General features: G+C 41.4%; 1 long non-coding RNA gene across 1 annotated transcript; it reads left to right on the forward strand.

Moving 5' to 3' along the window:
- The first annotated feature begins 9,747 nt into the window (after positions 1 to 9,747).
- On the forward strand, positions 9,748 to 10,991 carry LOC113583419 (uncharacterized). Its single transcript, XR_004776410.2, has 2 exons — positions 9,748 to 9,900; positions 10,053 to 10,991. It is a non-coding gene; the product is annotated as an uncharacterized LOC113583419 (long non-coding RNA).
- The last annotated feature ends 9,881 nt before the right edge of the window (positions 10,992 to 20,872 follow it).

Below are 20,872 nucleotides of genomic sequence, written 5' to 3' on the forward strand. Positions count from 1 at the left end.
CGGAAAGTCCTGCTGTAATTATATGCGACAGCATCTCTGCCTCGCTGGCGCCCCAACTGACACTTGTGATATGTGTAAACACGAAACAGTCGACATCGCATAACTGATGTACGTCTTATGCCTAGTAGCTTGAAATGTACTAATGTTAGTAAAGGTATTTCAATTAGACTTTGGTTTGCATGCATATTTGCACAATATGTTGTATGCGACCAGACCAAGACTGTACACCATTTCTCCTCGTCTGAGTGCGCTTTATCACGATTCTCTACAGTGCGTGCAACACTAAGTCAAGGACTGATCTCATGGCAGGGAAAGGCGGCATAAGTGCTGCAGACCGGAGATTACTCCAGTCTTATCAATCGCTTCGGGCTCCTGCTTTGGCAGGGGTGTATGCTGCTGGCATTATGTCAGAAGCCTGACTGACTTTACCGAGACACCGCTTACAGTAACAACAGCAAACAGACCAACTATTCAGATAACCATGCATTCACACAGTTTTCAGTTCTGGAAGTGTTTTTCCTTGGCACAAAAGCAAGTCATTTGCTCAAGTTTCCTTGATGGAGTTTATGTCCACATATCCAGTAACTGGCCTGATGCTGTTGACACACAGAGCCAGGCAGATACAATGCTTCGGAACCTGCTCTCAAACTCCACATCACTTCGGTCACATTCAGCACTCCCATCACCTGCCTTGGAGACCGATACACAAACAGAGGCGCCAGCCATCCACTGATCAGACCCTGTGTGTTCAGACTATTTTCTTCTCATAGCTGTCAGACAACAGGGAAGTGCGAGTGTGTATGTGTGTGTGTGTGTGTGTGTGTATGTGTGCTACTGTACTTTACATAGCTACAAGTAAAGTTACATAGCTACCTGTGCTTATGATTTGATGAAATATTTGTAAAATGTAAAAATGTAATATTTTTACTGATCAAAGGTTACCAGTGTTTTTTGGACATTAAGAATTTTAGATATGACAGAGAACAGCGTTCTGTTTACATAGCGAATATATTACAAATAGCACTTCTAGATCAGCAGGGGGGGAAAAATGTATTCCTATTAAAAATTGATCAGTAGAACAAATGAAAGAATGAATAAATAAATATATGCAGTGGACTAAAATTAATTGTTCTTCTCCTACAGTCTCCATGGCTTCGGGGATTAACTCCAGCCACTCTCTGATTCATTGCCCGCTGTTATTTCAGTGCCAGTCACAATGTAAGTGTTTCATGCAAACTCAGCCAGTGCTCATATCTATACACCAGAGTTTCCATACAGCCCATTCCAAGTTGGTTCAGTGAAAAAAATGTGACCTGTATCATCTGAACTAAAGCTGCTGCTATGTTTTTTTGTTTTTGTTTTTTGTTTTCCTGTGGCTTCCTGTGTGGAGGGACATTGCTGTCATTATATGCCTAGATTGGTCAAATAGGTCATCTGTCTTCAGTCATGTTTCATGGGATCAGCACTTGATGATGTCATTGCAAAATGCAGGGCAGACATACTGGATAATGCAGATTCAGCAACAAAACAAAGTTTATATATGTTCATGATTTGAATTAAACTGTTCAGTGTCTTATGAAGTAAAGCAGGCATGGATTATTATGATGAGGGTGAAGGGTCATCATATCGGGAGCAGAAGAGGGAGATGAATGAGAGGTCAGGCAGGTTGAACGATCAGAGTGTTTTCCCATGTTTAGCTGTCACTGGTGCATGGGGCTGAGTGTTGGCTGTGTCAGTGCATGGTTTCAGTGAGGTCCAGTGATAGAAGACCTCAGAGGCTAGTGTGCAACCCATGTGAACACACACAGCAGTGCACAAAGCACACTTTAATCACACGGAGTTGGCATGTGCTGCCATTAAATCATACTTATTTGTTGAAAGACACACACACACACACACACACACACACACACACACACACACACACACACACACACACACACACACAAACACACACACACACACACACACAATCTCAGAGCACAAAGAACGGCTCCGGATCTTTCTTCTCTCATAAAATAGGTTGTCATTTCCCACACATCTGTAAGAGGCTCAGTGGAATTCTAATGGTTTCCTCTAGCTGGGAACTTTTCCTTTGGCTAATATGACAGATTGCCCCTCTCAATATAAATGCAATTCAATGGCATGTAGGATCCACATTATGTCATACTTTAACTCTTTAGTGTGAAGAGGAATAACAAAATATACAGTACTGGATATTTCTGATGCATTTCAACGCAGGAAAAGAACTGGGTTGCTTATTTTCATGGAATGCTTTGCACATGGAAATCAGAAGCTATAAATCTACAGAATCTCATAATATCCTAATGGTAACACATTACAGCACCGTGATGATGGGTTTTTCTCTTAAATTCAACAACAAATGTCACCAGCATACACAGAGATAAGTGACTATTTGACATCACTACCATAGGCACCGAAAAGAGGAACATTAAAAGAGGAACATTACAACTTTACCCACTTTTCCACAAAGGAGAGATCATCAGCTCAAGACCTAGAACAGTGAAGGTGGAAAGTAGTCAGAACCTGAATCTTGAAGGCTGTGTGGTTCAATACTGATGTTTTATAAATGAATGACTTGTGATTACAAAATCCCAGACTGGATTTGGATTCCAAGTCTGAGGTTGAAGACCAGAGATGTTACTATTAGGACTTACAGAATGGACCAGGTGCTGAAGGATGTAATTATATTGAACGTTTTCTCTATTGCAGCCCCTTCAGCAGTGGCTTGCTCAGGAACCTCATGAGGATGACTAAAGGTTGGAGGCTCATAAATCTCTGTTTAGGAAAAGACCATCCCAGCTGAGTGACCAGAACAGCATGAGGAGAGGAGAGATATCAGCTGGAACCATCACAGCCGAGAAGCCTGAAAGCTCATAAAGCACCCAGCCAGTGAAGGAATCAGAGAGCAACTCCAGACTGCTAGAGGTCCAGTGTTAGGGGTCCAGCAGGAGGGGTCCAGTGCTAGGGGTCCAGTGCTAGGAGTTCAACACAAGGGGTTCAGCACTAGGGGTTAAATGCTAAGGGTTAAATGCTATGGGTCCAATGTTAGGGGTCCAGCACTAGGGGTCCAATGCTAGAGGTTCAGCGCTAGGGGTCCAGTATTAGGAGTCCAGCACTAAGGTTTCAATGCTAAGGGTTCAATGCTAGGAGTCCAGCGCTAGAGGTCCAGCATTAGGGGTCCAGCACTGGGAGTCCAGTGCAAGGGGTCTCAAATGCTAGCCTGTCTGCTTTTGCCTGAGGAGACAAAGGACATGTGGAACAGGGTGGACAAACAGTTCTCAGTCTGAGGCACAAACGTTCTGAAGGAACTGGATGAAGGATGGTTCCACAACCTATTTCCTGCCAAGTGAGGCGAGGTAGCCAGTCACAGATGGTCCTGGACCCTGCCAGGTCAAAGGTCAAAATGTGTCATTATGGCAGGTCTCAGAGGGCAGCACGCTGGTGGCAGAGAGCCTGAGAACATGCTGGAGCTCTCAACTGGAAGGATAAAGCGATGAGTATGAGGAGATAATTCTCATTTAATCTTTTCATCATTTTTTTATGAAGTGGTATATTTCCTGCAGAGTTGTGCTTCTATTTCAGGACTTAATTAACATACACAGAGTAGCACCAGGAAGCAGAAAGTAATAGCAATGGTCGTCTTTCTGTCTCCTTCTTTGACATGGCAGAGCAAGGCCAGCCATGAAATGCAAGGACAGCCTGGCTCATGCTTAATAAAGCCTGTGTTTCTGACAGGCTGGATTTGTTGGTTTATTGGCTGGGATTTTACAAAAATAGGAGAATATTAGAATATTTGGCTGTGCTGTACAGGCTGTTCAGCTGCAAGAGAGACCAGGCGATGCTCTGCTGCGGCTCGAGCCGAGGAATTAAGGTACAGTGACGATCAAACATGGAAAGATGCAGGAAGGAGGTGTATGATGCGGGAGAGGAAAGAAAGCTTGCTGTCAGCTAAATCTCTGCAAACAAGCTCTGTCAAATTGGCCATATTGCAGCTGTGATCTCGATATAGATCTCTGTCATACAACACGGAACACGCTACATTATTTAACCAGCCCTTTGTGAGCACAGTGTACTGTCTGCAAACTTGTCTGTTCAGCTCAAGGTTTAACATAGAGTATGTTTAGTGCTTAAAACTATATGATAAAAAGCTTGCATTGCTATTCCTGTGGTCTAACAGTACAGCAAACTAAAATAGACAAGAGTTAGATTGCTGTACTACATACATTGTTGTAACTCAGCACTTCAAAAATGTCCATAAACTCATCATCTCCCTCATGACACGTCACCAGTACACTTTGCAGCACACGCAGCCTCTGAGCTATCCTGTAGATGTTACTGCCATGATGTTTTCCTGATGACATACATGATGACTTCACCACACTACACTCGAGCCTTACATAATGACAGGCATTTTTATAACTACTGGCATCTCCGAGCAGAAAGGGCTCTTGTTTTAAGGCATTGAATACACAGTGTGCATGGAGCCACCACACCCCGCACAGACACTGTGCCCAACATTCACTCTTTCCCAGAAGTTACCCTTTACCTGCCGTTGTGGTGAGCAACATATACTCTCCAGGGGCAGCAGTCTCCATAACCTGGCTAATTATATCTTGATACAGCTGCAAGAGGAAACTACTCTGGGCTTATCACAGCTGTCTCCTCAGCTGCCCTGCCTGACTTGTCTAATGGCATGCCATTAAATGCAACTACCATACCGTAGATAAAGACGAACAGGGTCTCATATGCCAGCGGAGCACCTTGCACAGAGACCATTTGTTGTAGTTCCCCTCCATTGCTGCTGCTGTAACATGATGAGGCAGGAGGAAGGTCTTTCTCTGATAGCCCTCCTTGCTCTCTTGCTCAAGCGTACACACGAGGATAATAGAAATATTAACTCCAGATTTTAAAGCCACCCACTGATGATAAAAGAGTGAGAAATGTGGGGGCAAATGCAATATCTCACAACGATTGTCTCGAGGGAAGGGTGCTGAATTTGAAAATCAGTATGGCTCATAGCAGTACACATAGCAAAGCGTATAGAGATAGCCTTCTTGGATTCTTAGTGGGGATCCTAAATCAAAACTCCATTCTAGTCTTGGACTAATCAGAACGTTCCAGTCTTGGGCTACACTGGAACGCACACCTCAGGTATGGGGATGGGGGTGGTGGACATATAAGTCCTTTATCACTATGGTAACTACCTAGAAACGCAATTGTAAAACATGCAACATAAAACAATCAAGCTGTGCATATGCTTGTGCTGTAATGTGCACTGTTATGCTCTCCCTATATTGAGAGAGTGGGTGGTGTTAGCATGGGCGGTTTTTGGACAGGTGTTGACATGGGGTCCCTGCTTGTGGATCCAAGTGTCAGGCTTTCTAATGACAGGGTGTCATCTCCCTGAAAAATGCTCAGGACAGACGTGACCAGAAATCTCTGAAGCACTGTGACAGTTGGTGAAATGGTGGGGAATCCACTTAATTAGCTGGTTAACTTTGCAGGAGAAAAATTACAGCTTTTCAGCACAATCACCTAGCGGATGTCACCATGCAGGAGCACTGCAGCTGATAATCTTCACCGCAGCAAAACAACAGTGTGTGTGTGTGTGTGTGTGTGTGTGTGTGTGTGTGTGTGTGTGTGTCAGGAGGAGAAGCAGCTGAAAATCCTCAACCTTAGTGCATCCCTGGACAAACACATACAGATAGAAGACAGTCAGTGGTAAAGAGCTGAGACTGCCATGAGCCTTTGCCAGTGTAAGGATGATGTTTATCTCAGCTTCCCTTCAAGTTAATCACCACTCATTAGCCTTTTAGCTGGATCCATATGTGCTATTAGTGATTTAATTTGTGAATGAACTAAATTATGGGCAGATTTTTTCCTTAAAATCTGAGCCAGAAAATAAATGGGTATATGATTATTCACATTCAAATATGAGTTGCCCTGACTTTTTGCTCAGATACATTTTTTCTGTAAAAGCGATGTTGGAATGAACTGTCCTCCTTTTTTCTGTAGCCATCAACCATTTTATCCAGAGTACTTCAGATGGAGGAAAATAATTACAGGAGGAATAATTACAGGAGGGGATTTTTCTGTGATCTTTGAGGCACAGATGCATCTTGCACCGTCTACTGTCTACAATGAATTTAATATGAAACATGCACAATGCAACACATAATGGAATCCATACATAACAGTCAATACAGAACTGAGTCTTATCGACATTGGTAATTTAGAGGAAGAGAACGTATTTGGGTCTTCCCTGGAGTGAGGCCTTTTTAGCAAGGAATCACAATAGATCAATTTTTTGCTAAATATTGAAGTTATTTTATTACAGTGGAAAGCCAGTGGTGTACAAACTGAAGACAAAGCTGTCACAGAGGTCTGCATGTCTGAAGGTCACTGCAGGTGTCAGAGACTAAACCTCAGTGGCATTAAAGCCACATTTTAGGCACATTTTAAAGGTACATTTTAAGAGGATCCAAAAAGAGTTTCCAAAACTGCTGCAAATGCAGATGTCAACGGTAGTAAATAATAAAATAAGGGTAAATAGATGGCAGAAACCCAAAGTGGATATGAATGAAGAGGAGCAGAAACTATCATGTGAGGATAAACCCCTGCACGGTATGTACCACCGGCAGATAGTAGAAGTGGCTGATATGGAGAAATCCTACCAATGACTGGAAAAGGCTGGATTGAAAGACAGCACAGAGGCACTAATCATGGCAGCACAGGAACAAGCTTTGAATACCTGATAAATAGAAGCTGGGATCTATCACACCAGGAAAGACCCCAGATGCAGGCTGTGCAAAGATGCCCTTGAGACAATACAGCACATAACAGTGGGATGGAAGTTGCTAGCAGGCAGAGCGCACATGGAACGCCATAACCAAGTGGCTGGGATAATGCCAAGTATGGGCTGGAAGTTTTGAGGTCAGTGTAGGATACACCCCTGAAGGTTGTAGAGAATGACCAAGCTAAGATCTTGTGGGTCTTCCAGATCCAGACTGACAAAATGGTAATGGCTAACCAACCTGACATAGTAATGATGGGCAAACAGCAGAAGAGGGTTGTAGTGATAGAGGTTGTGATCCTGAGTGACAGGAACATCAGGATAAGGAAAATGAAAAACTTGAAAAATTAGGACTGGGATAGAACTGGAAAAGGTGTGAAGGGTGAAGGAAACAGTGGTTCCAGTAGTAATTGGAGCATTAGGGGCTGTGACCTGGGAGAATGTCTTCAGCAGATCCCTGGAACAACATCCGAGATCTCCACTCAGACGACTGGAGTCCTGGGAATAGCTAAGATACTACAGAGGACCCTCAAACTCCCAGGCCTCTGGTAGAGGACCCGAGCTTGAAGGAAAAAAGACTTCTTCCGCCTTATCAGAGACAAAAATTCTCCTAAACTGAATTTAAACTAAATTTAAGCACAGAGATACTGAACAGGGAAAAAGACATATTAAATGGGGTGTTGCTTACCTGTATCCCACTTCTGATACCAGGTTTGGAAAGTGGAGAATTGTATATAGTACATATACTGTAAGTTTTGGTACTTCTCTCTATCATAATGAGAGATTTTAAAAATCTTAAAATTTTAAATTAAAAAATAAATAAATAAAATGTTTGTGCACATTTTCCAGAGAAAAAGAACATTTTGGACAGAGATCGTTCATCAGCCATGCAAGCAAAGTGAAGTGTGTGTTTCAATAGTCAGAGAGCTGTTTCAATATTCAATTAATGAATTTCAAATTAATATAAAATTAATGAATACTCAATTAATAAACAATTAATGAATTTATTTATCAGTCATGTTATTCATATTATTCATTTATTTATTTAGCAGTTATGTTATACATCTATTTATTTATTTATTTATCATTTGTTATTCATTCACTTATTTATTTATTTGTTTATCTATTCATCTCACAATTTCTTAAGTTACTTATGTTTTAGGGACTGACCAGCCCTGTGGTTCTTGCACAGTGGCCAGTCAAAGTTTATTTTTTCCCCAAAGATTGTAATGTCATTTAAAGGGATTGTCACATCAGTAGTAAATTAGTTCGAGGTGCCAGTGCTCAGACACTGTCCTCCTGAAATGTAAGTGCTATTTCTGTTATCATAGTGCAAACAGTGCAAACAGTATGTTCTTGTCTAAACAGTTCCTCTTTCATGGACAAACAGAGTGTATGTAATATATTTTACTGTAAGGGTGTGTGTGTGTGTTGGGGGGGGGGGTATGTGTGTGTGGGTATATGTGTGTTTGAGTGAACATGCACATGTGTATGGGTGAATACGGTAGGTCTATTATAGAACCTTTGTGTATGAGTGACTAAAACATGTGTATGGTGGGCAAATACCTGAGCAGAGGATTTTATTCACACTACTGACTGCTGATGGTCTGTTTTCTGCACACTGGACTTACTGTGTTGTGTAGAGAATGTTCTACCATACCAGACACCTTTCAGCACACATACATACACACACACACACACACACACACACACACACACACACACACACACACACACACACACACACGCATGCCTGTGTTTTCTGCAGTTGGAGCTACTGGCAAGACTTTGTTAGATGCTGCAAATGCCTGCACGACAGTATCCTTAAACTGCATTAGTCACACTTATCTCCCTATATCTCACCATATCTCCCCATATCTCCCCATATCTCCTCATGTCTCCCTGCTGTGCTGTGTCACAGACGACCTCACGGCCTGTCTCTCTAGGGCATGGCTACTAAATCCCAGAAGAGGCTGAAGAGGTCTTAAACCATTTCCTAACTCTTATTACAGGAGTTGTATTTCAGTTTGTAATAGAATGATAGACATTGCACTGAACTGAATGAGTATTTTACAGTAAAATGCATTTAATTTGAAAGGTGTTTAATTGAGTTGTTTTCCAGTAAGAGTGTAATGTTGAGGCATGCTCTTTGCGTGTTAAATGATAAATGCCAAAAATGAGGTCTAAATTAATGCTGGACTTAATACCTGTAGGCCAGTACTGTAGAACTGTACTTGTAGGAGTGTAGTCAGTGTTTCTGAGTGCACAGAACCAGCCGGGAGAGGAGGAGTCTTTTCCTTCTGTGGTCTTCTGTTTACTGCATTGCAGAACACTGAGGACATGATGGTAATACAGTGTGGTTCTGAGGGCAACTCATATTATTGTGATACATCATGAAACAGTTGTTAAATTAGACATAATTCACCAACCTGGGGAAGGCAGCCAAACAGAGCTCCCTTGCTGTACTCTACTGGTCTTATTGGTTTTACTGGTGTTTGATGGCTATGAAAGGTTTTCTATTCACTCTGCCAGATAAAGGGCATGATTAGAACAACAAATATTTTTCAGTATAAGGACATTCTTTCTTATAAGAGTGTTTTTTTAACCTGCAAATCCTGTTACCGAGGGGATGGCACAACGCAAAATACAGAACTGTGCTGACTTGTACGTACGAGGTGAAAACCAGGATCAAAGTGCACTGGATCTCTATTCTGACCCACTTATAGGCATGCAGGCCAAATGCAAAACTTACAAATGAGCTCTGGGAAAAGTCCCATCAGAGTGGCGCCGGCATGCCTGCTCGTCACTGACATCACAGAGAGGACTACAAATGCAGGGCCCAGGGACCTGCTGACCCAGGCTGGCTCACACAGTCATTGGCTGGCAGTGATGAACTGGCCTCATGGGATAGGAGCATGGTGGCATCACTCTGCACCGCCCCCCAGGGCCTGAGTGGCAGTGGGAGAGGCAGCAGTAATGAATAGCCTCCACGGTGCACTAGGAGCGGGGAGCAGCCTGGAGTTTCAGAGCTAGCAGGCAGGCCACCCAGAGAGCGAGTGAACGTCTTATGACATCCTCCAAGTGTGAGTCAGATATTGTTGTTGGTTTTTTTTTTGCTTTTTTTCAGATATTGTTTTTTTGCTTTTTATTTGCTTTTTTAATATGTTTCTCTTTCCTTTTCTCCTTTGTCTTTTCTCCTCCCCTCTGTTCCTCATGCTTCTTGTCTATCTCACAGTGCCCTCTCTACATTCCTCCCTCTCTCTCCCCCTCCCTGTCTACATTCTTTCTTTCCTTTATATCTCTCTCTCTGAGGGTTTTTGCTGCTCAGTAATTATTCATCGCAGTAATGATGGCAATGTTAATGCACAGCAGGAACGGGGCCTCCGGCACCTCATAACCTCGTCATACTGGGCTTGCCTTAGGAATTGTAAGAGAGGCAGAAGCTGTGCAATGTGTTGGGTCTTTGCTAAAATGGTGCACCTAACTATATTATCCATCCAGATGCCTCAGGAATGCCAGCTCTTTCACAGGACCGATCCACAGTGCCAAACCATGCGACCGAACCACAGGACTGACCCACAGGACTGAGTCAAAGGGAATTAAAAATAATGTTAGGAGGTAATTTTGAATGATTCTGCCCAAGATTTTATGATACAATATCCTGGAGTATCTTTAGCAAATGGGTCATCTCACCACAGCCTTCTTTTCTGACATCCGCTATCAAACCCAATAATGCCTCCTCCTGACGCAACACCTTGGCCTTGATTCAGCCTCTCAGTTTGTATAATGTTTAACAATCTACCGAGACAATGTGGATGCCGACATTGTCCATACCACAAACATAACCTTATATTTAATCATAATCATCTATTTAATCATAGTATGCTCAGAATACATTTATACCAGTATAAGTTTGTTTAACCATGGATGCTATTTATACACACACACACAGACCACTGAATTAATACTTCTGTTCTGTTTGGTATTTGTCCATCTGGTTGTCTTGAGCACAGATGCACTGGCGTGCTGTCCAACTCCAGTAGCGTCCTCTTTTATACTATGTGAAGCTATAATTTGTAGTCCATTATTATGAGTGTATTTTATGTTCTTTTTTGCTTACTGTAGCCCTAGAATTTGTCCCCTGGGATCATTAAAGTATATCTACATTTATCTATCACTCTGTTGAGCTGCTTGTTATGGACCTTTAACCCTTCAGCTCAATCCTTCAGGAAGCAGTCCGTCCTGATGAAACTCTCCCACTATGGTTGCCAGGTCAGAGTTTAGCTCTCTATCTCCAGGGCAGGCAGTAACTTCTGAAGGAATTCAGTAAGAGTTTTATCCCTCACCGGGGCAGGTTGGTCTATTCCTGAGGCTTTCTGTATTTTCTCCTGTATTTTTGTGAGCTGTCTTAGGTCCTGTGATTATGGTTCTCCGTGTATTATAGTCCGTGGGGCCATTTGGGGGCTTTTTTTTTTTTTTTTTGTGAAGCTGAAAGGATAAAGCAGCTATTAGTCTCCTATGAGCAGGTGGTATGCTGCTTCCGGTAGTGTTACAGTGATTTATGTATGCTCACTGCCTCCGCTTTTAGCCTCAGGATGACCTAAAGTGAACTTTCACTGAGAGGCAGCATACAAAATGTAACGCAGAGTAGTTCATCTGAATGTTGAAAATAGGTTTAGCTAAAAGCTATAGGGATTTTTAGGCCATGTTTATTGAAAACAGATAACAAATAATTTGACCTTCAACTCAAAAGGAAAGCCTGTTTACTCTGAGGTATACTTTATAGCTCACTGTCCAATTTGGGTGAGTGAAGGTGGGCATGAATTAGAATCAGAATCAGACTTTACTGACCAAGTATGGTTGTACATACAAAAAAAAAAAAAAAAAGGATTTGGTTACAAAGAATCTTGCAATGCACTGAATCACATAAACATCCATTCCTAAGCTGTCCATAAATACACAGTCCCACAGACATAATTTTGTAGACATTTACATATGTATACCTCTCAGTGTACAAAAAGAATATAAAGATTGTTAAATACAAAATGTATAAGCCTACAAATAATATTGTATAAAGTGCAGAATACAGGAGCCAGACAAGTAACAGATACAGGATTAAGTTTTCTGTAGTCTGATAGTTTGGACCCTCATGAGACTGTAGCGCCTCCTTGAGGGAGGACGTGGAATAGGTGCTGTCCAGGGTGTGAGACGTCAGCAATGATTTCTCTGCCATAACAAATATTTTCTTTGAAAATCAAACTTTTATGCTAAGTAAAGAGTCAACAGCATAACAAAACATGCCATATCGATACAACTAAAATTTGTGTAGTCTATATAAGAAACATATTCAAGAACGAAAACATTTCCATTCACTGGAATCCCAACATTTTTGGGAATGAAAAAGACTAAAGGATTTGAAACACTAATTAGTGTTTGCATTGGAGACTAATGACAGAGCCCAAATCCAATTACAGTTCTTATCCAAGCTTCTTTCTAACATACCAGCAGACCAGTCATGAAGGTGTCTATATAGTGAGAATGTTACTGCTTGCTTAACTATGCCACACCAGCTGCTGAGAATTTATGTCTCATAAATAATTAATTCTCTGAAATGATCGGAATCATTATGCCATATTTGATTTGCTTGCTCAGGCTGTTTATACCATATCAGCTAACGAACATTCACCCTGAAGATGGTACTCAATTTTAGAATTAGCAACTCAGACAGCCTTTCAAAATTCCAAGTTTAATTATGCTAATATTCCTGCACATCTGGCAGTGTGTGTGTGTGCTTGAGAGGAGTGTACAGATGGTTATATATCTTGACATGTTTAAAAAAAACAAAAACAAATTCTGTTAGTAACTGGCACAATAAGAGGATGTTAGCAAGCTGACCTTGCAAATTTCCCTGCCCAGCAGGAATGGAGTCTTTCTGGAGTGAAAACATCTTGTTGGAATGAACCAACATCAGCCCCTTGTGCCAGTTTATGGTGGACAGAAATGGATCTAAGAGGAAATTAAAGTCTGATTCTTTTTCAGAGTCAGACTCAGAATATATTGCACCTATGAAGACCTTGCCTTGCTAAGTGCACATGTAATATACCAACCAGACCGACACGTTGGACAGTCAAAAACATGCAAACACGTGGGAAGGAAGCCTTGTGAAATTTTAGTGTGAGACGTTGGCCTGAATGTGTGGATCATTTATTAGAAACATCTGGTTTGTATGTGTGTTAGAGGTGCACTCACTGACCATTTCATCAGGTCCACAGTGGGATAGAGGTGCATTTTTAGCGTACAATTACAGAGTGGGTTGTTGTAATTCTTTCACATGTCACTGTCACTGCTGGGTTTACTGGGGTCTACCACCTACAAACCTCCAGCCAACTCCAGGTCAGAAGCTGTCCACTGATAGAGAACTGTGGCTAAACTCCACTTGGCCACAGGTATTTCTAGTAAATTCATGTTTTTGATTAAAGTGGGAGGTGAATAGATATGTGTGTATGTGTGTATGTGTCTCACTCTCACGCTCCATCTCTCTCACACACATACAATCAGTGGATCTAATTTTGAACTCACTCACATTACATGCTCTTACATGATCACCAAAGTCTGAAGAATGTGTTCATGCCCTCCAGAATGTCAAGCCCTCTGGGTTTTCCTGTGCATGCTAGCCAACACAGCAGCAACACCTGCGAGATCTATACACCTATAGATCTAGGAGAGTAGGAGAGAAGCCCCTCTCCTGAACACTTGGCCAGAGAGATGGATGGGTATCAGGTCACCACGGACATGCTGCCCCCACTCAGGCCAGTGACTGCTTCATTCTGACAAGTCCCTTCCAGGCAAGATCTTAAAATATTGCATCCGGAAGACCGTGATGACAGAGAGTAGTTTCCTGCATCAGTTTTTTCGCGGGGTCCACCCACAGAAGGAGTTTGTTCTGAGAGCCAATCTTTTGACAGAGCTGACATGAAGATAAAAACGGTGCTCAGAGGGGAAAAAAAGCATCTGCTCTCTCCGATTATGTAAGAGAGTTACAGATATATTAACCTAGCCCCTTCAGCTCAACACAGAAGAAATTCAGAGGTATTTTTAAGCCTGTTATATAATGCTTTATTAAATGAATTACCTGTCAGCAATCAGAAACTCTTCTTTGATGAGACGGGTCATTAGGTTTGTTGGGATTTTTTCTCCAGTGCAATGACTTGGTGAATGATAACTATTATTCATTAGCAGAAGTGAATAAGTTCAGATCCAGAAAGTAAAGGACTGACCCAGGTTTTTATTTTAATGGAGTTTAAACGTATACTCATTAGTAATTATAAATGAAACAGATCAGCAGTCAAATATGTCTGATACTGGCCCTGGCACAGCACACATCAGTGAAAGTGAATAAGCAGAATTAAATTTGCAAAAAAATGCAAGAAGTGTTGCTTCTTAGCTTTGTCACCAGAAGTGGCCGGTTCAGTAATTTAAATCCGTCCCAGGAATTTTGTTCCAAGCGCTTGGATTTCCACTTTCAAATTTTTTGGCCCTTGATCTATATACCTTTGGATGTCACACTTCAGTGCCATTTGCCTACATGCCTTCGCAAGACTTGCTGACATGCAGCTGTGTTGTGTCAATCTCTTAAAATAGCTGGAGAGATAAAAAAGAGGCAAAGTGGTAATAGACTGCTGAGTCGATGGCATGCGGAGCTCGGCCGGACTCTTCGAGGTGTCCTACCTGAGAGCAACCTGCCCTCATGGGCAAATAAACACCCACACAAGCAATGCAGGCAATGCAAATACGGTTTTATGGCATGCATGGTGCATTTTATAAGAAGAAGAAACAAAAGCAGTTGTTTTGCTTAGATAAGGTTATAAGGTTGAGTTATTTTGCTTGTGGACCTCTGGATATTTAGCACCACTGTTCTGATACCTCCATCTCAAAATCACACATCCCTTTCCGTGGAGAGGACGCAAAACAGAAAGTGTGAGTAAGCTCTCCTTATCCTCCTCCTCTCGTGTGAGTGTGTGCTCAGCATAAAACTTTCCTGCAGATGTAGGACCCCCCGGTAACACTGCAGGTGTGCGATAGCTGGATTGCTGAGCCAGGTGAGCCAGTGGTACAAAATGCAGACTCCTAACCACTAAGCAGAAAATTCAAAGCAATTTTGATCAGCCTTCTTAAACAGAGTCTCATTAGTATATTGCATTTATGCTTCAGACAGAGAAATATATTTTTCCTATAAAAAGTGCCAAGTGTGAATCACAGGATTGAATTTACAAAATAATTCAGTTAACCCACACATGCAGTTAGAGCTCACATGAAATGTTCGAATACAATCTTCTTGCAATTCCAATTCCAAACTAATAATATCTACAGCATAAAATCTAGAAAGCACATGAACCCAATGTCTGGGAAAGCACATGAACCCAATGTCTGGCTGTGCATCATAGTTCTCCTCTACGCATGTCTTATGGGTGTGCACACGCACACACACGCACATGCACACACACACACGCACACACACACACACACACACACACACACACACACACACACACACACACACACACACACACACAGATAAATGCATTTCTCAGCCAATGCACTTTTGTCCCCTTGGGAGCACTCACACTTCATGTACTCTTTGTCTATAGTAGATTTGTGATGGACTGGGAGGTCATGTGGTAAATTATTCTAATTAAACTTAAACTAAACTACATTATTATGCAATTCTCACACCAAAGGTTAAGTACTTTGTGAAGTTGTGTAATCAAATCTATAGATTACTTGGAAATGTAGTCATATAAAAAGTACTTGAAATGTACAAATATCACACTTACAGTTTGAGTTAAGCATATAGATATATATATGGTTAGAATATGTACAGTTGTTGTGCGATCAATACCATCAAATGTGTGTTTAAACAAAAAGGAGTCCCATTTCAGGGTAAAACAAAATTATAAGACTTTTTGGAAATGATATAGGAACAAAACATCTATTTTGGAGAGCAGATAATCAGTGGCTAAGCTCTTAGTTTGATGTTTAATGATTTAAAAATAGTACAGCTTGTTTCACTCTGACCAGGCTACGTGAGGAGGTTTTGCTCTTCTGCTCTTGGCTAGTCACTGTTGGTTGGTTTAGAGTTCGATTTTTCAGGCAGTGGTTAAACAATGGCAAGTCAGGACCAAGTTGGGATTGGTAACTTTCTGTTAATATTTCTATGCAATAAAATGTCTGTCTGTATCCTGTTCTGTTGTGATTTGAAAGTTAAAAAAAGCCTCAGAAACAGTCCAGTCCCAGTTCTGCTGTTTGTTACACTTTGTTGCTGTGTCATAACATGGCAACATTTCACTTTATCCACAATGTGGGGATATTGAAGCATCCAGAGTAGAAAATACATTTTCTGCTATAACAGCTTTTATTTGTATATCATCATCTTTAAAAATGCATGCACGCAGACAAAAAAGAACTAGAACTAGAGCCGGATTAGATGATAACTAAAATGCACATAACACAAAGCTGGGAATAAAACTAAAACTTATGCTGATTGCTACAGAATGACACAGCTAACTAAACTAGTTGCATACAAACAATGGTACATATTTAACTAGATATTTAAACAGAAAAGTAACTAATTTACAGTTGTCGGGGGTCACATGGCATCTTGAGAGACCAGGTGCTGCCTGCCTTGGCCTTTCTGGTAACATTCTTTATGTACTCTAATGATTAGAATTTGACACATTATTGCTTGTGCCATATAGGTAATACATAACAATGAGCAAAAAGCCTGTCTAGACAAACACAGAAGATAATCTAAATCGATATGTAAGGTCTGCATATAAAAATGCGTATCGGCAAACAGTCCTCATTTTAGTGCACATATTCAGGTCTTAAGATTGCAGGGTGAGTGCAGGGCAATTTAACTAATGTTGAAAAAGACATTACAAGCTTGTTTCTTTCAAAGGTCTACAAGCTGGTCTTCCTTCTCTGTGCATTCTTAGTGTCAATACAGAGCCAGGATCAGTGGGCTGGCACCCAGAAAACATTTAAAGATCTTAAAACCTAGTAGAGTCCTTGTTTAGGACATGCAATTTTTTAATCTTTTCTTATAAAGTTTAAAAGTTTTAATCTTTCTTTAAAGTTTACTGTGTTTTGTTTGAAATGTTTTTTTTCTGCCAAATTGATTGAATTTTCTTCCTGGCCACACTGAAGAGCACAGCAGAACAGAGCCAAGTACATTGTCATGTTGCTTATTGATTGAGCTGAAGTATCTCTTTCCACTAATTCACTTTTAATAAAGGTGTGTGGAGGCAGGTCTGCAAGGGTGAACCTCATATTGGCTAGGTATTAATGAAGCCCCCTGGAGGTGGGCAGAGAAAAAGGTCACAAGAAGTGGGCTTTAAATGAAAGCCCATGAAGGTCGGCCTAGAATAATAAACACATGATTGGCTGGATTTTAATGATGACCCATGCAGCCTAGAAACGCAAATAGAAGATTGGCTGGAACTTAAGGAGGGCCAGCCCCATGTAAGTGGGCTTAAAATAATGAGCGCAAGATTGGCTGTGTTACATCAGCTCTTCATTGTCTCTCACACTGATGAATTAGAGACTCAGGCACTCTCCACTGGGCTTTTCTTTCTGGGGGCATTGTTAGACTCAAACCGAGTATTTGACTGAATAATGCTTTCAATCAGACTCTGTTTGATTCTGTTCTGATAATAAAACAAGGATGAGATGAACATTCAAGGGCTTCTTCTGAGGACCTACCAAACATGGCTAACTCTGTTCTATGAATTCTGCCTCCATCGCACATTTTGCAGATTATGCGCATGATGTAGCTGCTACTACGTAGTCATAGACTGCATGCCATAGTGACAAGAGGGAGAGACAGATTATTTTCAAATTCATTCCAGTGGAATGGGACATGCCCTGGATTTTACAAGTGCATTGAGGGTTGCTCTAAGAGTGGAGCTAAGACTGGTGTCACGGGACAACAGCACATAAGGAGTGCAGATATGGTAAGCATGGTACTACGAAAAATAAGAGTGGAGCAACAGTACAATATAATGGAACTACAGGACAGAAGAGTGGCGCTATACTAAGAGTGGAACCACCCCTGCTATCTGGATATGTATTACAGAAGTTATTCCTGAATTTTCTTGGCTTAGTGGTAGCAGAGGGGCATCTCATAACACCCAGGTTCTTTCATCACGCATGATTGATAAGCATGACAAAAGTTGAAATTCTGTGTGTATGTGAACTATGTCATCTTTCTCATGTTTTATTCGGCCTGGAGTAGTGGTTGCTGGCTGCATGCCTTTAGTAGTGAGTAAAGCACAACGCTCACTGAACGTCACACAGAACACTTTCTTCTATCCATATCATCAGCGAGAAGAAAAAAAAAAACCCAGAATCTTATCACACATTCCCATATTACTAGAGATATACTAGAGAGTTATTTTACTGAATAACCATCTGCAACTCTGAATGACTGTGTAAATGAAGTCCACTATAAAGTCCAAGTGAAGCTACTGGTCCTCGGAATGTGGAACAAGCAATGTGCATGTTCCCCAAAATTCCAATCAGGCCACCAAGGGGTGCTGAGTTTGTGGGCCTGATAAAACCACAGCTACAGTAAGGTAAGTGGGATGGTCAACCCCAGCAGCTTTGCTGTCACAGCATTCAGATTTTGTACTAATTTATCACATGACAGGAGAAGAGGCACCACCCATTTATTTTATTTAAAGAAGTCCACAGCAGATGCTCCACTTTGGTTTAGCACGCATTGAGGTTGTTACATAAGGACTCGCCACGTAAAATAACAGCTTGCTCTCTTGATGGTGGGTGCTCTCCATTCACCTTGAGAGAAATGACTGTGATGCCCTCTGAGAGAGAGAGAGAGAGAGAGAGAGAGAGAGAGAGAGAGAGAGAGAGAGAGAGAGAGAGAACCTTTCTCAGGGGTGGGACTGGTACAATGCCAGCACTGCCTGCCAGCGATGCATCATCTCACTCATCCGGGCACTGCACAAGCAGCATCAGCCAACCACAATGCAGCATCAGCCAACCACAATGCAGCATCAGCCAACCACAGTGCAGCATCAGCCAACCACAGTGCAGCATCAGCCAACCACAATGCAGCATCAGCCAACCACAGTGCAGCATCAGCCAACCACAGTGCAGCATCAGCCAACCACAATGCAGCATCAGCCAACCACAGTGCAGCATCAGCCAACCACAGTGCAGCATCAGCCAACCACAATGCAGCATCAGCCAACCACAGTGCAGCATCAGCCAACCACAGTGCCAGTCAATCTGCCTGACAGGAGATTACTCCCCAGTCACATCAAACACCCTCCCAAATGCCTGCTTCTGTCCCTCCAGAGATGTTCCATCAGTGTAAAGTATGCATGGCTCAGACAGGGCCCCAGGCCAAAGGAGTGCTCCGAGACCCTCTCCTGTACCTCCACTCGGGCATGGGTTCTCCAGCAGTCCAGTATTAAGAGGGAGACAGAGCGATACATGCTTCCAGAAGTGAGCTATTTTTATCACTGCATCCCATCTGACCTCCAGAGGAACCACTGTTACTAATAATGAATGTTGTTTTACTGTGTGTATTTTAGTGTTGAACAGTGACATTATAGAGCTGGTGGTTTGTTTGACTGTCTGTCTGTTTATATTATCTTTCTGTTTATGTGTCTGTCTGTCTGTCTGTCTGTCTGTCTGTGACAGACAGACAGATTTATTTATTTATTTATTTATTTATTTATTTATTTATTTATTTATTTATTTATTTATTTTTACATTTCCAACATCATGTCCAAAACAAATCTCATGACTCAGGGCATTCTTATGAACACAGCTGTCTGTGGTGACATTTACAGACTCACTGCCTCATTAGGTTCATTTTTTCTTTCCCTCATGCAGACAGATATAGTGAAAGCAACAGCATGTGTATTCCTGAATCACATAACTGCAGGAATTGGGTCAGTGGAGCAGAAATCTCAGCTGATCCATGTGGTCCAACTCATATTCCCAAGAGAGCCGTTCAGATGGTGAGACCATTCTGTGGAAAACTGGGGTTGTGGCTTGCTAAATTCAGATTTTTCTCGTTCACATTTTTAAGATACCTACATCATCTATGTGCTGATAAAAATAATAATGATAACATTTCATTTATTTTTTAAACAGCTCTTTAAACATTTGTTTAGACATTGATCGACTTAGCAATGACTGAACAAAGCCACAAATCATCTCTCATCTCATGATAAAACTGAAAGTTATTTCAGTAGGTTTCGAAATGTAAGGCAAGTTTTACAACATGCGATCACATACTGCCCCCTGCAAGCAGAACACACTCAACACAGTTCTTATGGTACGCTAGAGTCTATTTATGCCTTATGTTCACACGGATGCTTCATTGTGAACCATATTGTGTAAAATTAGCAAAGAGGCTCATAATGACAACGAAAGCAAAACAATAATTATAACAACGCATCACTTTACACTGTAATACAAGGGTGTGCCGTCCTCATAAAATAATTAATCAGACATTGGCGTGTTCAAGAAAAAGAGAATGATTTGGTTGTGAATGTTTATGGGTACTCTATTAAATCTGTTCCAACGCCTTCCTCGATTGTTCCATATTTTAGGAGCCATTGTGTTACAGCAGCAGAGCATAAATATGGCAGCAGTTTCTAGTCTTTGAAAAAAAAAACTGTTTTAAAGAGGAGAGAATAAGTATGAGTCATCATTTTCTCTCTCTCATTCTTATTCCCTTTCTGCTTTTCTCTCTCCCTTCCTCTCTTTCTCTCACTATCTCTCCCTTCCTCTCTTTATCAAACTCAAATTCAAACGTAAATTGCTTTATTTGCATGAGTTCTAACTGTTATCAAAGCGATGAACAGAATTATGAACATTAAAAGCGAAAAGTTAGAATGAAAATAACGACAATAAAAAAAAAAAATTACATTTACGTTTACATTTACGGCATTTAGCAGACGCTCTTATTCAGAGTTACTTACGAAAGTGCTTTGCCATTTACTCATAGAATATCCTAGTATA

The sequence above is a fragment of the Electrophorus electricus genome, chromosome 2 (assembly GCF_041902795.1).
Source record: "Electrophorus electricus isolate QZ-2024a chromosome 2, ASM4190279v1, whole genome shotgun sequence".
Classification (NCBI taxonomy): Eukaryota; Metazoa; Chordata; class Actinopteri; order Gymnotiformes; family Gymnotidae; genus Electrophorus; species Electrophorus electricus.